General features: G+C 37.0%; 1 protein-coding gene across 1 annotated transcript in view; it reads right to left on the bottom strand.

Annotated features, from left to right (window-relative positions):
• The window catches only part of LOC150109556 (uncharacterized), a 108,310-nt gene that overhangs the window by 91,802 nt on the left and 398 nt on the right, over positions 1 to 16,110 (bottom strand). The window contains exon 3 of the mRNA XM_090413570.1: positions 9,230 to 9,353. The gene's annotated coding sequence lies outside the window, so the exon portion shown is untranslated. The remainder of the gene's footprint in view (positions 1 to 9,229; positions 9,354 to 16,110) is intronic.

Below are 16,110 nucleotides of genomic sequence, written 5' to 3'. Positions count from 1 at the left end.
ACCACTGTACTGCAGCTTCATTGACTTTAAACAAGCCTTCAATTCCACAGACAGAGATAAACTGATCAGCATCCTAAATTCTAAATCAATAGACTCTGAATTGTTGATCTTCATTTCAAACTTTTACAAAGACACAAAAGCACTCATCAAATTTAATAATATAAAAACAGAAGAATTCAAGATAAAAAAGGAGTCATGCAGGGCTGTCCACTTTCACTGCACTTATTCAACATATACCTAGAGGAAATATGCAAAGAAATCTCCAATGAACCAGGGATAAATATAAATAAAAGAAACTTTAAATACACAGATAATATAGTAATACTGGCAATATCCAAGCTACAATTAGAAAAAGTAGTCCATCTTTTAAATGACGCATGTAAAAATTTTGGAATGAGGATGAACAGCAGTAAGACCAAAATAATGAAAACAGGAAGAGAAGTTGAGAACATCTCAATAACCTTGGAGAACCAAACCAAACCCTAGAACAAGTAAAATCCTTTGTCTACTTAGGAAGTACCATAACACACAATTTACACTGAACTGAAACAGTAAAAGACTGAATTAACATTGAATGGCTACAATTAAACAAAATATGGAACAATAACAAACTCTCGAAACATCTCAAAATCAAACTATTCAAAGCCTTGATCATCCCTACAGCAACATATGGAAGTGAGTCATGGCAACTCACTAAGAAGGAACTACTCAAAATAAGTGCATCCGAGGGAAAGTGCCTAAGAAAAATAAACAAAACACTGTGGACTAAGCATTAAACTACAGAACAAGTAAAGAAAAAGGATCTCAACTACCAGGACAACCTTACAGACATTATTCTTCAGCAACAGCTCTGATGGTTAGGCCATGTCCAGAGAATGCTTCCACATAGACTTCTAAATATCATACTAAATGGAAGAATAGGAAAACAGCGTCCACTTGGAAGATCGAGGAAAAGTTGGCTCAGATCCTTAAAAGAAAGAGGAGAATTCTCCAACTTCATTACTATGTTTGAGAAAACTAGAAATATTAGTATGTAGAATGTAGAAGACCTGAATAAAGAAATAGCTCACATGCATGCATGCATGTAGTCCTTTACAGGACAAAAAGCAAGAATGAAAGGCTAATAAAACAGATTAGTCAAACTGAGAACAGTAAAAGCAATAGGACTAAAGTCGAAAAGAAAATTGTAAGAATAAACAAGAGGAAGAGCACACATGCAGATAATTTTTTACAGTGATTCAAGGATAATGCTTCATGAAAATGCTATAAAATCATGTTTCCCTAGTTCGAAAATTAATAATATTAGTAATGCATTTAGAATGCAGAAAGGGAAGGTGAAAGAACTGACTGTTTTGGTTGGAACCAATGACCTAAAAGGTGAGAAGTATTGTATGAGGAGAGGATGGGAAAGAGTTATTGAAAGAAGCAAAAAAATAGCAAGAAAGTGAAGGTTGAGAGTCTGCTGCCATGCTATGATACAGGCAAACCAAGGAGGAGAGTAATGATAGCTACTGAATCAATATGCAGGTTGTGCAAAAGGAATGATATAGAGTTTGTGGACCTATGGCTTGAGTTTTATGAATGTAAAAATTTGTACAATGCTGATGGACTGCAATTAAAATGAATTCAGAGTTAGGTGTCTAGAGAGAGCTATGTTTAGGAGAGTATGGAATCCATGGGTTTAAGTACTGGGAGGACATCATGTCGGAAGTTAAATGAAATATTTACAACATTAGGAAAGGAATAAAAACTAATTTTAATGTTTCCAATATTTCTGAGACATCTTCGAGGATTACAAATAATTTTTGTAACACATACACACACACAAAAACAACACAATACTAAATGAAACATAAGTCCTGTCTAGATGGTGCACCTTCTATGGGCATTTGTAGGCAGCCTAGGATGTAAAGTGGGACCTCTAACAATTATTGTCTCCCAAATTTTGGAAAGTTTTATGCTACTGTATTTAATTAAATTTGGTTGATTTCTGAGTGCCGCTGCAGATTCTAAAAACAGTTTTTCCTTTTTAAATTTACCATAGTGGAGCATGGTCATTTTCTTTTAGGAGATCCTGTGGGTAGTATCCAACATGGATTGCAAGGCCAGATTGACCATAGTCATGACTGCAGATGTATAATTTGTGTTCTTCTAAATGAATAGCTGCTGATCTACCTGTCTGTCTGAAGTAAGCCAACTTTCAGGGTACTTTATATACTCCAGGCACTGAGAGAGGAGAGAGCTGATCTTTCATAGAATGGATAAGGATAGCAAGTTTCAAGTGGGGTTTAAAAGCTATGTAGAGGTTGTACTTTTTTAATAACCTGGCTATTTTTTCCGATGTGCCATGGACGTAGGGGATGGTGATGGTATTGCTGAAATCCTTCAGAAGAGATGGCTGAGGAATAGATAATGAACTGATTTTTTTTAAAAATTTTGTAATCACCACAGCCATTGGATAGTAAGGTGTTATGAATGTGGTTGAGTTCAGTTGAAAGAGAGGTTCCACTGGAACAAAGATTATAGGCTCTATTGGTTAGAGTTTCGATAATGCCATATTGGTGAGAGGGGTGGTAGTGGTGGGAAGGTTTGTGAATGTATTTGCCAGTGTTAGTGGGCTTTCTATATTTGGTGAAGGAAAGGTTACCAATAGGAAGGCATGTTACTAAGGTGTCGAGGAAGGGTAAGCTATTGTTATTTTCCTTTTCCATCGTAAACTGGATTCTTGGATGTAGACTATTTAGGTGACTGGGAAAGGAGCCTAATATGGCTGGGCCATGAGCCCAAATAGAGAACACATCATTTACATATCTTAGCCAGATAGAAAGTTTGAGGGGGGGGGGGACCCATAGCAGTTCCCTTTATCTGTTTGTATATTTTATTCTTCCAAGCAAAATAACTAGAATTGATGTCAAAGGAAAAATATCTCTAAGATATCAGAAAGAAAAACGTTTTTTTAAGAGTGTTAGGGTATCATTTAGGGGAATATTGGTAAACAGTGAGGTGATGTCAAAGCTTACAAATATATCTGTATTATTTAAAGTTATATTTTCAATCAAGGTTTTAAAATGGGTAGAGTTTTTTTATATGGAATGTGGTAAGTACAGTGAGGGGGGGGGGGTCAGAGAGTTTAGCCAGCTGCTTTGACAGTTTGTAGCATGGTGAAATGGTGCATCAGTGGTATCTATTATAGGTCTTGGGGAGGGAATAAGGTTTGTGGATTTTTGATAAACCGTATATCCAGGGGAAGGGGGGGGAACTGAAAGGTTTGAGGGTTTTTTTTAATGTCTGGCAACCAGGGAGATACTTTTTGAAGTTAATTTTTTAATTTGCATTTTTGTGGGATGGTGTTCTAGTGGGATGTAGGTAGTGTGAAAAATTTCCATTTTTCCATTATATTCAATGGCATTAAGGACGACTGTAGCATTACCCTTATCCATTCTAGTAACGACAATACTTTTATCTTTCTGAGAGTAGTGAGTTCATTAGAAGATAAATTACTTTTTTTTTAAAAGTATCTCATAGAGAGTATTGAAGTGTGCAAAAGTCAGGAAAACTAAAGAAATTAGGATGAATGCAGAAGAGTGTGCATGTGTGTGTGTAGAGGCACATATGAGTATGAGAATGACCAACAAGTGCAAAATCTAGTCTCTCAAGCAAAAATATTGAATAGGGTAGTCGATTTGGAAGTAAGAGTAGTTTGGGACAAAAGGGATGCTGCAGTTTCTATATACGAATCCCAAACAAGGAGTTTTTGGCATTGGTTAGTGCAACCTCACTAAATGTTATAGGCATTAGTGAGATTTAGCAAATAGCAGATGATACAAATAGCAGATAGTTACAGAGATTGAATGGAATGGATTTAGTATTTTCAGGAAGGATACAATAGACAGGACAGTGGGTGGGGTAATGCTCATGATAGCAGATAAATTGCAGCCAACAACAACTCCAACAACAGTAGGAATCAGTCATGAAGATGGCAGTTCTTTTGAGTCAATCTGGTGTGAGATTGAGGCCAATATGACAAAATATAAAAATGTTTGCTGTTATAGGCCAGGGATGATGTGGAAGACATGCATCAGCAGATTAATACAAGTTTATGGGGGATAACATCAACTTTAGGAAGGAGGAAAAATCACATGGCATTTATACACCTACAAAGAGATAATTACTTGAAGCAGAATGTGACAGAGGAGATTCGCGGTACAAGCGTGTTGGATCTAGTTACAGCATCAGAGGACCTGTCAATAACTAAGGTGGCTACATTATCTCCTATTGTAGAAAGAGATCATGTGTCTCAAATTGGGAAGTAGCAAATCATATGGAAATTCCAGTTAAGAAAGGAGTAAATGTGGAATGACAAGGCAGGTTATGATATACTTAGAAGGTAGTTTGAAGCATCACCATGGCATAAAGCTCTACAAGGAAAGGATGTTCACAGTGCATGGGAAATATTCAAGGGATATCTGGAGGAAGCAATATCACATTGTATCGGATAAGCGTTAGATGGACGAGTAGTATCATTAAGCATGAGCTGGCATAAGGAGATAGTGACCAGCTAACTCATGAACAGTACAAGGATCAGGCAAGAAAGGTGACTAGCATGGTAAGAAAGGCAAAATCAGATTATAAGGAGAAATTAGCCAAACAGGTGAAAGGAAATCCTAAAATTGTTTCGGTATGTGACAAGTAGTAGTAGGAGGAATGACTATGGAAGGATAACTTTAATAAATGCAGATGATAGAAAGGTAACAGAGGCAGACAAAATTGTTGAGCTTCTAAGTGATCCTTTTACAATAGTATATCATCCAAGTGAAGATATATTGTTATGACAAGTGACAGGGACAGATGTGAGAACAGAGGTTGAAGAACTGGAGGTACGAGGGTGGTCTGAAAAGTTCTTGGCCTAACAATGAAAAAACGAATTTATAATTTCAAAATTATTTTTATTTTTCAACATAATCTCCCTTAAAACTAATACATTTATTCCAGTGATGCTCCAGCGCCATTATCCCGTCCCTGTAGCGGTTCTCAGTAAGATCTGCAAAATACCCTTTTACAGCTGCAATCACCTCTTGATTCGAAGAAAAATGCTGACAACGAGGAAGAGTTTTAGTTTTGGGAAGAGATAGAAGTCAGAGGAAGCCAAATCTGGGGAATAGGGTGGATGTGCCAACAATTCATAGTGCAGAGCCCTTAATTTTCACATTGCCAAAACACCTTTGTGGGTGGGTGTATTGTCCTGATGAATGATGATTTTTTTCTTCTGAAAACTAGGTCTTTTCTCATGAATTTTTTCGTCTAGTCTGGTTAAAAGATCAGAATAATATTCCCGGTTATTGTTTTACCCTTTTCAAAAGGGTAAAAACAAAATGCCTTTAGCATCCCAAAACACCGATGCCATGACCTTTCCTGCTGATGGAACCGACCTTCTCTTCTTTGGCGCTGAACAACCAGCTTCTGTCCACAGTTTTGACTGCTGTTTGGATTCTAGTGTGTAATAGTGAATCCAAGTCTCATCCATAGTAATACATTGATGCACAAAATCAGTTTTATTCTTGTTAAAACACTCCAAGCACAGTTCAGAGATTTTCATGTGAGTGCGTTTTTGATCTGCCGTGAGCAAGTGCTGCACCCATCTTGCACAAAGCTTTTTCATTTGCAATTCTTCATGCAAAATATATCCTACACAACATGCTGAATTGAATTTTAACAGTATTGAATTGAACACGATTGATAAGAAAATAACTACTTATTAACTTAAAAGCTAATATTTCGCTGGTATTATATCTAGCATCTTCAGAGCACACAAACAAAGTTTGTTACAAATGAGAGACAACCACAATTCGGTGTAACAGTGGGGCTAGTATAAGTAATTGTAGCATGCAACACAAGACTAAAGTCCTAATATGGTGCCATCTAAGTTTAAAAAAAAAAAAAAACAGTGGTCCAAAGTTCTGAAAAAAACATATAGTAGTCCTTGAAAGTTTTGAAAAAAAATAAAATAAAATAAATTAAAATGAATATTAATTTGGTCTTAGGATGACAGTCTCCCAAATCTTTGGTAGATTTATACAGCCATAGTTGATCAGGTTTTGGGTATGTTTTAAAGCTTCTGTTGATTCCAGGAACAACACCTCTCTGACTTGTAGAAGCTTCTGTGCAGTACTTTTGTTTTTTTCCAATTGATCCTGTGTGCTGGGGTATCCAAAGCATGATCTGCCAGACCTGACTTGCCATAGTGCCGGATATATTTTTTGTGTTCACTGAGACGGATGTCCACAGTTCTTCCTGTCTGTCAGTAGTAGGCTCGATGACAAGAACAGGGCACTTCATGGACTCCTGCATGTGATAAAGGAGTGAATCTGTCCTTAGGTGAACAGACGAGTTGCCAATTTCACATAAGGTTTAAATACGATGCACAGTTAGTGTTTGTTAAGCACCCTGGATATCTTTTTTTCAGATGTGCCTTTAATGTATGGGATGGTGATAGTTTTGTTGTAGTCTTCTGTGGTAGATAGTGGGGGGAGGGGATTTCTGGGTAGCATTAAGTATTTTGTCTATCTTATGGGGATTATAGCCATTGGTTAGGAAGGTGCAGTGCAGGCGAGAAAGTTCAGCGGTGAGAGCAATGTCATTGGAACAGATTACTCTAGCTCTATGGGTTAGTGTTTTTAAGATACCTATTGTTGAGAAGGGTGATGGTGCGATTGTTTGTGTAAATATCTCCCTGTATATGTGGGTTTTCTATAAACCGAAAATGATAAGGAACCTTCTGGAAGACATGTGATTAGTGTGTGTCCAGAAAGGGCAGGCAGTCATTGGCTTCTAGTTCCATTGTAAAGTGGATTTTAGGGTGCTGGCTATTTAGATGTACTAAAAATGTATTCAATGTGTCTGGGCCATGTGGCCAAATAACAAACACATCATCAACATAGCGTAGCCAGAGACTAGGTTTGAGAGTGGCTGTGTTGATAGCTAGCTTTTCCAGATGTTCTATGTTCTACATAGAACATCTAGCTTTTCCAGATGTTCTATGTAGAAGTTGGCTAAGGGGGAAGAAAGGGGGGGGGGATCCCATAGCTGTCCCATCTAATTGTTTGTATATTTTCCCTTTCCATGTAAAAATAACCTGCCTGTACTGTGAATTTAAATAGCTGAAATATATCATGGGACAATTGTGATAATAAGTTAAGTGTTTCAGTCAATGGTACATTAGTGAATAATGAGGTGATATCAAAACTCACCATTAGGTATGAACTATTTAAGGTGCAGTTTTCTAAAATACTTTTTAGGTGGGTAGAATTTTTAACAAAAGAGGGAGAATTGTTTATGCAAGTGGCTAGTAGTTTGGCTAAATGTTTAGCTAGTTTATATGTAGGACTATTTATACTATCTACAATAGGGCATAAAGGTGTACCTTGTTTAAGTTAAGGGATATACATATATAAACAAGTTATATATGTCGCCGAATTGAAGCCTTTGGCTCTTCATATATCTAAAGGAGTACCTTGTTTGTGAAATTTTGGAGCTCCATATATTCTGGGTGTTTTAATGTGAAAGGGTTTGAGTTTGTTGATTGTTTCTTTTGGCCAGGAAGTGACTTTGTTCAATAACTTGCACACCTTATTCTTTTGTGAGTTCGTGGGATCTCGATCTATAATTAGATATGTTGACCGGTCTTGGAGAAGTATGTGCATTTTGTTTTCATATTCTGTTGTATCCATTACTACAGTTGCGTTTCCTTTGTCTGATTTAGTTATCGTAATGTGGTTAATATTGCGTAGCTCTTTTAGAGACATTATTTCTTTATGTGGGATATTATTTTTGGGAGGCTTAGAATGGATTAGGATATTGGCCACGTCTAACCTAATATTATTGGCTATTGCTGGAGGCAGGTCGTATATTCCATGTTCAATGGAAGCCATTAATTTGGTTTTTGGAACTTCTTTAGGAGTTTTGGCAAAATTGTGTCCACGACTTAATGCGCTTGTGGCTTCTTTGGTTAAGGTTAACGATGATAAGTTCACAATGCCATCTTGATGTAATTGCGGCCGCTGTGTAACACTGCGTTGCTGGAGGATTTCAATTTCTTTTGGTGCTGGTTTTTAACACTATTACAGGAACAGATATACGCTACTCACCGAAAACTTTCAAAAATAAATTCTTCGATCAGTGCACTACGTGATATACTATCTGACATTTTGAACCCGTAGCTATGGGATATCCTGGAGAGAATCTTCGACTCTACAGCCAATAAAGAATTCGCTAAAGTTAAAAACCGGCACCAAAAGAAATTTGAAATCCTCCTGCAATGCAGTGCTATGCAGCGGCTGCAATTAAATCAAGATGGCGTCGTTGTGAACTTATCATCGTTAACCTTAACCAAAGAACTTTGCATAAATGAGGACCTAGTCTATGATAGCAATTTATAGACTAATTACTATCTCAGGAATGGTGGTAAAAGTACTGGAAAAGTTGGTCAAAAAGAGAATTCAGGAATGAGTGGATAAGATTGGTCATGCCTTAGTAATTGACTAACTTTTTATAATAGAGTGACAACTGAGTTGGATAAAGGGGAATGGCTACATGATGATGCTGCTCGATTTTGCGAAGGCATTTGACAGGATACTGGATGGAACTCTGTTATAAATAATAAATTACACAATAACCACAGTAATTAACTTTTTTACCAATTAAAAATTGTTGAGAAATTAGTATTAATAAATAATTAGTATTATTAAAAATACTATTAAAAACTATTTTTGATTACATAAGATACGAATCTCCCAAACTTTTGGGAGAGAGAGACAATCATTCCGATTCAGATTTGGCCAATGTAAAAGGGCTTCACAACTTTCTTTGAAAAGGTGTTCATATTTAAACCTGCATCTATGGAAAAGATGAGTTTTATCCTACTGGATATTGTGTTTAGTGTCACTGAACATAATTTGGTTAATAGGTGAAAAAGGGAGATATGATGCAGGGGAAATGTTTCAACATTTGGTTAGAGGGAGCAGAGCAGAGGTCATCCTTGGAAGTTGGGTAAGAGTGTTGTTAGCAGCATGAGAACTAGATTTTTTGCCTGGAAAGCAGTGAATGAACAGAATGGATTAAAACAATAATACAATTTCCTGTCTCACTTAGATGTGTAAAATGGTCAATTTTTCTCAGGTGCAAATTAAAAAAACAGTTTCCTTCAAGGAGGAGGGGTAAAAAAAATACCTACTTGTGCCACAGATTGACCAACTCAGAAACTAGCTGTACAACAGTTCCTCTTCTTGGCATCTAGAAGCTAACCAAGATGTCATATTTCTGCTGATCTAGCATCAAGAAAGTCACTCAGGAGACACCTATTTTTAGCAATAAAATTTGAATTTTAAAACAGTATTATTATTATTATTATATGCTATTCATAGTACATCTTAAACTAAAACCAATGTAAACATTTACTGTATTTTAAACATTTATTGTATTTTAATAATACAATTTAATATTATTGTAAATGGCTGCCAGAAGAAGCAGAGTAAAGTAGAAAAATGAAACTTCAGAAAAACAAAGAAAGGATTAGACAACTGAGTGGATTTCCAAAGAAAGGTAGGAAAGATAAGGAAAAACATCTAAACAAAAGGTGCAAGGAAATTGAAGAAAGCAATATTACAAGTAGAACGAGATCTGGTTAGAAATATAAATAAAGTTACAGGGAAGTTTATCCTTAGATTAGGAGTTGTAAAAAGTAATTTGGGAAAATGTTTAATAGAAGAAGCAGTGAAAAAAAAAGATGGAAAGAGTATATGTAGAGGATTTGTACAAGAAAGATAATAATACTGAAAGAGAATTTTAGTGATAACCAGGTTTATAACTCACATGCAATTGTTCATTTGTTGAAAGTTTTTTCACTTGGTTTTACTATAAATTAAAGATGCCAAGAAATTATATTCTTGGTTTAATCTTTTATCTAAGTGTAAGCAAACAAAGTTTGTGCCTGAACTATTTTCAGGACTGGGCAACTCATATATAGAAGCTAATGATTTCACATCACTTGCCTTAGTATCCCATAATGCATGGAAAAGCTTCCAAGAATGTGTTGTGGTTAAGTTGTTGAAGAAGCTTGTGAGAACTAGGATCCAGAGTTGAGTTGACAACAATGGTATAATCTTTGATGGACAGCATGGATTTGCTAAAGAGAGGTCATGTTTTAGTAATCTACTTACTTATTACAATAAAGTGACTGCTTCCTTGGACAGAGGAGAAGGATACACAGTAATATACTTGGATTTCGCAAAGGCTTTTGATAGAGTACCTCATGATAAGTTGACAGTCAAACTAGAGCAGATGGGGTTGGATATTAGATTAGTGCATTGGATTGGAGACTGGCTATCTGATAGGTATCAACGTGTTGTGCATGGGGGTGTAATATCCAGGAAAAGGAAAGTCACTAGTGGAGTGCCTCAGGGGTCTGTTTTAGGGCCATTACTATTTAACTTGTATATTAATGATATTGGCGAAGATTTGGATGGAGATATTCAGTTGTTTGCAGATGATGCAAAGTTGGGACGAAGCATAAAGAGTAGTGAAGATGTTGTGGCCTTGCAAGGAGACTTGAATAAATTGAGTGATTGGGGATGTGAGTTCAATGTTGCAAAATGGAAGGTTTTAAAATTTGGAAAACAAAGATGGGATGCAGAATTTATGCTTGGTGAGAATATATTGTTGGAGGTAGAGGAAATAAGAGATCTGGGGGTGATAGTGGATAAGGATCTAAAATTTAGTGGGCACATCGCCAAAATTGTGAAGACAACACAAAGGCTTCTGGGAATGATGCAGAGGACACTGACATGTAGAAGTAGGGAGATTCTTGTTCCGTTGTATAAGGCTTTGATTAGGCCACACATGGACTATTGTGCCCAGATTTGGTCACCTGGTTTTCAGAAGGATGAAGAGATGTTGGAAAGGGTCCAAAGGCGACTGACTAAGGTAGTTTTTGACCTCTGGAATGTTGAGTATGAGGAAAGATTGAGAAGATGTAATTTGCAGAGTCTGGTGGAGAGAAGGAAGAGGGGAGATATGATAGAGACCTACAAGTTGGTAAGGGGTTGTTATAAGATCAATGGTGGAGAAGTTTTACAGAGAACAGTGGGAGATCAGGGGAGAACCAGAGGTCATCCCTGGAAACTGTATAAAGAGGGTGTGAGTAGGGGAGTGAGAGGCAGGTTTTTTTTTCGTGCAGAGTTGTGAATGATTGGAATGCCCTGCCTGAGAGTGTGGTGTCTGCAAGGAGTTTGAGTGTGTTTAAGACACGGTATGATGAGATGTGTGTGATAAAAGGACCTCCCAGATGAGGTTTTGACTCCATGAGGTCTTGGGAAATAATAATAATACTGAGATTCTTTGTTCCACTTGCTAATACTATGCAGACATAACACTATTACCAACTGCTTAATACCATGTTGAGGTTCTTTCAAGTGCATAATCACCTGCACCCAACGTGGCATTAACTCCACTAGATATCTATGTGATGTCTCTAATGTATTCTACTAGCCATGAATGTGAAAGGGTACAATGTCTATACATCATGTTCCAGAACATCTCATAGGTGTTTTCAGTTGGGTTAATATCTAGTTACTTTACTGGACATTTAAGACGGAAGATGTCCTCTGTGTGTTCCTGAAACAAATTTCTTAGAGCATTAATGACATTACCAGTTACATGTGTAACCAACCTGGAAGATTATCTCTGTGTGAGAACAGGTACAAATGTGGCAGTGCACACAATTTACTTATGAGCTGCCAGCAGGCCACACCAATCATATGCTAGTCAATATGCAACAGAAATCCTAATTATGCAAAAGTAAAACATAATCATACTATCACCATCTGCTGTGCCCTTATTGTTAAAAAAAAAAAAATGCTTTGTGAATTAAAAAAAGTGATCTGGATTTGGAGAAATCTGGTATCAAGATCAAGCGTATTTAACACTTATTTCCTCACACTCGAAGAATGGTAGAATCAAAGCCAAGTAGGTTTTTTTTTTTTTTCACAAAAAAAGAGGGGAGGGTGGGCTTTTCTTCTCCTGTGACATCACGTCATCAGCACCTAATAATGATCACGGATCAAAGTCGACTTTCTTCCTAATTTCGTTCGAATTTTAATGATGCCATCATGATTGGTTAACAAATGCTCAGTTTCCTGGCTAAAAATGTCCACATCCTCAGAAATGATTTAAGCACAAAGTAATTCAAGTGAACCCCCTCAAAAGCTCAGCCATAATGTTTTCAAGAAGAAAAATCTGCAACAAAGAAGACATCCTGCTCTCTGGTCAAAAGATCCCGTGGCAATCAGAGACCAAATATCTTAGGGTATTATTGGATAAGAAACTCCTTTTCAACAAACACACCACTTCCACCAGTCTGGAAACCATGCATATGATCGATACTTTAGGTAGAAGATGTTTTTTTTTATCACTGAGTGAAACACTGCCACCCTGCTTATTGGAGGTGTGAAGTGGTTACTGCTGTGTTTCATCTCCAGAGTAGGGTCCCTGGTTTCTGTTCCCCCCCCCCCTTTCTTCCCATATGCAGTGCAGGTGATGGCCTTGCTGGGCATGTTCAGCAAGTACACATTGTTGGAAGCTTCCCAATAAGCTGGCAAATAATCCTCCTGCTTGCTCTGCCAAGTAATATCTGAAAGGGGTCGAGTATAATGGTGTGCAGGAGGAAACTGTCTGAAGCCACACTTGGAGTTGAGTCTAGGCATTCCCTATACAGGAGTTATATGCACAAGTTCCTATTTAAATGTTCCCCATTAACTCTATCATGAAAGACAGTCACACAAATATTAGCATCACTGTGGGAGTAAAAAAAAAAAAAAAAATTGCCCATAAAAAATAACAATACAGCAACCTATCATTTATCTGACCTTCAAAACAACAACTCTTCAATTAACTGACCCTTACATGTCTACTGACTTCTGGAAGTCAGTAGACATGTAAGGGTCACGTAATTGTACTTCAATTATTCGACCCTTTGATTATCAGAACAGTGAGTTATAACTGAAGGGTTGAATAAATTGTAAGATTATTGTAAATATCTTAAATAAAGAGCCAATAGGCTTCACTTCGGGGACGTAACATTATTTAAATTAAGGGGATATTAAATCCCACATTATTTCAAAGCTGAATAAGAAACTCAAAGATAGGAATCAAAGCATTTCATGCCGAATATATAGCAAACTATAAAAGTTTCGGCAGATTGTAGCGTAAGCTAAAGCACATAATTCAACACTAGGGCAACTCATAGCAAAGGTGGGTAAAGTTCTGATCACTATTCTTAGTATTTCCCATAATGTAAAACACATTTCCTAGGAGATGTATGATGTTTTACATTATGGTGGAAGGTTACTACCCAGACAGGTTTCAACCTTCCTATAGGCAAAGCGGGCTCTAAAAATTAGACGATCCCGAAAGATCACCCATCTCAGCATTGTTCCACTCAGTGACAGGCTCACCCTGTCACCGAGAACTTCTCAGCATTGGCTCTACCCAGTGGCAGGCTCACCCCCACTATCAAGCAGAGCCATAATCTCAGCGGTGGCTCCACTCAGACAAGCAAAAACCTATCCTCAAGCAGAGCCTCTCAGAACCCAAGCCTAACCCACACCAGTTTCAATCCTCTTTGGTATCTCATCAGTGAGTAGGTAGACCAGGTAATACTGAGGTTATGGTGAAGAGTACTTATATACTTTGCTATACGAGTTATCAAAAAGGTGCACCAATAAATTACTTAAATAAAGAGCCAATAGGCTTCACTTTGGCAATGTAACATTATTTAAATTAAGGGGATATTAAATCCCACATTATTTCAAAGCCGAATAAGAAACTCAAAGATAGAAATCAAAGAGTTTCATGCTGAGTCTGGGGGAGACCTTCCACCATAATGTAAAACATCATATATCTCCTAGGAGATATGTTTTACATTATGGGAAATACTAAGAATAGTGATCAGAACTTTACCCACCTTTGCTACGAGTTGCCCTAGTGTTGAACTACGTGCTTTAGCTTGCGCTACAATCCGCCAAAACTTTTATAGTTTGCTATATATTCGGCATGAAACTCTTTGATTCTTATCTTTGAGTTTCTTATTTGGCTTTGAAATAATGTGGGATTTAATATCCCCTTAATTTAAATACTGTAAATATGAAAAATGGAAAAAAAAACCCCTCCAAAATCCTATAAAAATTCTCCCATTGAAAACAATATCACATTCATTTCACCAAACTCCAAGGCATCATATACAAACATTGGTATATGCTACCAATTCGTGATATCAAAACTCAATCTGCTATTCCTAACCAAATCCCAATTCAAATCCTCCACGATTACAGCCCACCATAACTATCAACTATGAGAGAAATAAAGGTATAGAAATGTTTTGGCATTAGTGCCTAAACATTTCTACACTGAAATGAAGATCTTCAGTCCTCACTACACTGAAAATCCCAAACCCTTATCCAAGCCCTGCTTTGCTTGAAAATATGCTTCCAATGGTTTAAATCAAACACTCCAGCTTCTTGTTCAGCTTAAATTACAGCCCAAAACAGATTGTAAAAAAAAATTATCAGTGATTTCAAAGCAGACTTCATAAGAATGAAATGCAATAAGCTTGCTTTCTGGTTCTTCGCTAACACTACTGGGTGCAATTTCTGCCCTTCCTTGTTCCAACCTCTCTCACATCCTGATGGTACTTTGGTAACCTCATCCACGGATAAGGCAAACCTCTTGGCATCAGTCTTCATCTCCAACTCTTATTTAGATGACCAAAAGGGAAATCACCTCCTGCACTATTGCAAACTGCCCACTGCATGCCTCCTTTAATCTTTTACCAGAAGGAAATCAGAAAAATCCTGACAAAACCTGATACTAATAAGTCTCTTGGTCTAGATAGTATTCTGCTAGTTGTGCTCCAGAACTGGCACCATTCCATATTGCATATGTAGGCTTTCATGTTCATCCAGCAACTATCCAAGAACATGGAAGCAATTTATTCAGCCTGTACAAAAGAGGAGATAAAAGTAAGCCATCAAGCTATCATCACATTGTACTTCAGTACTCTCAAAAATGATGAAGAAGGTTATCAACAACTAGATTTTTCACTATCTAAAGGCCTGCAAATTAATTAAAAATTACAAGTATGGATTCTGCCAATCTCATTCTACAGCAGACCTCCTCACTAACCTTATCCATCTTTGGAAATAAGCCATAGAAAGATTTAGAAAAAAATCAGTATAATCACTCTACATATTTCAAAGGCATTTGAACGTGTCAGTTATTGAGACCTTCTGAACAAGCTACCATGTTATGAGCTCCCTCCTGTCATTTGGGAGTGGATTGAGCTTTTTCTCTGGTCATTCAGTGCATATCATGCTGGATCGCTTCCTCTCATCAGATTTCTTTATCCATGCTTACTCCAGGAAACTTAACTCTCATCCATACTCTCCCTCCTTTATATCAATGAACCCCCCCCCATCTCTGACTTCAAATCCCTAGCTTTGTTGAAGGTAGTACTCTCCATTCCTTTTTTCATTTGAGAAACCCTGTAGCACTCAAATGATAGGAATTTCAACACCATCCATAACCAATGACTTAAATACTGACCTCAGCATTCTCAAGTGAGGTGAAGACATTTTAGTGAAATTCAATACTATTAAAACTCAGTCCATCTTATTACCTGCAAGATTTGAGGGATTATTTAAAAAAAAAAAGAGAAAGAAAGAAAAAAGATCGCTTTGTGCCATACCAGTAAAGAATGACATGCTAAATTTTCTATTGCATTTGCTAACTGCTACAACAGCTTCAATAATAACTTTCGGTGGAGCAGTGGAGTGGTTCTGTGAGCATTCTGATAATCAATCTGCTATACAATTCCTGCAAAGTCCAAAAATACCACCCTACATCAATCTTCCTTATGCAGGCATTCCCTGATCTTTCTACATACACACACAGAGTTCTACTAGATTTTTTTTTTCTATTGGTAATTCATGATATTTTTTTTTTATTGTACTATGTTCACATGGCACTTTTTACTGCTTTAATGCAAATATAACTTTATAGCGA

This window comes from Typopeltis vanoorti, chromosome 2 (assembly GCF_054136105.1).
Source record: "Typopeltis vanoorti isolate ZY-2024b chromosome 2, IOZ_Tvanoo_1.0, whole genome shotgun sequence".
NCBI lineage: Eukaryota > Metazoa > Arthropoda > Arachnida > Uropygi > Thelyphonidae > Typopeltis > Typopeltis vanoorti.
Note: the sequence above shows the minus strand (reverse complement) of the source record. Positions and strands in the feature narration are given on the sequence as shown.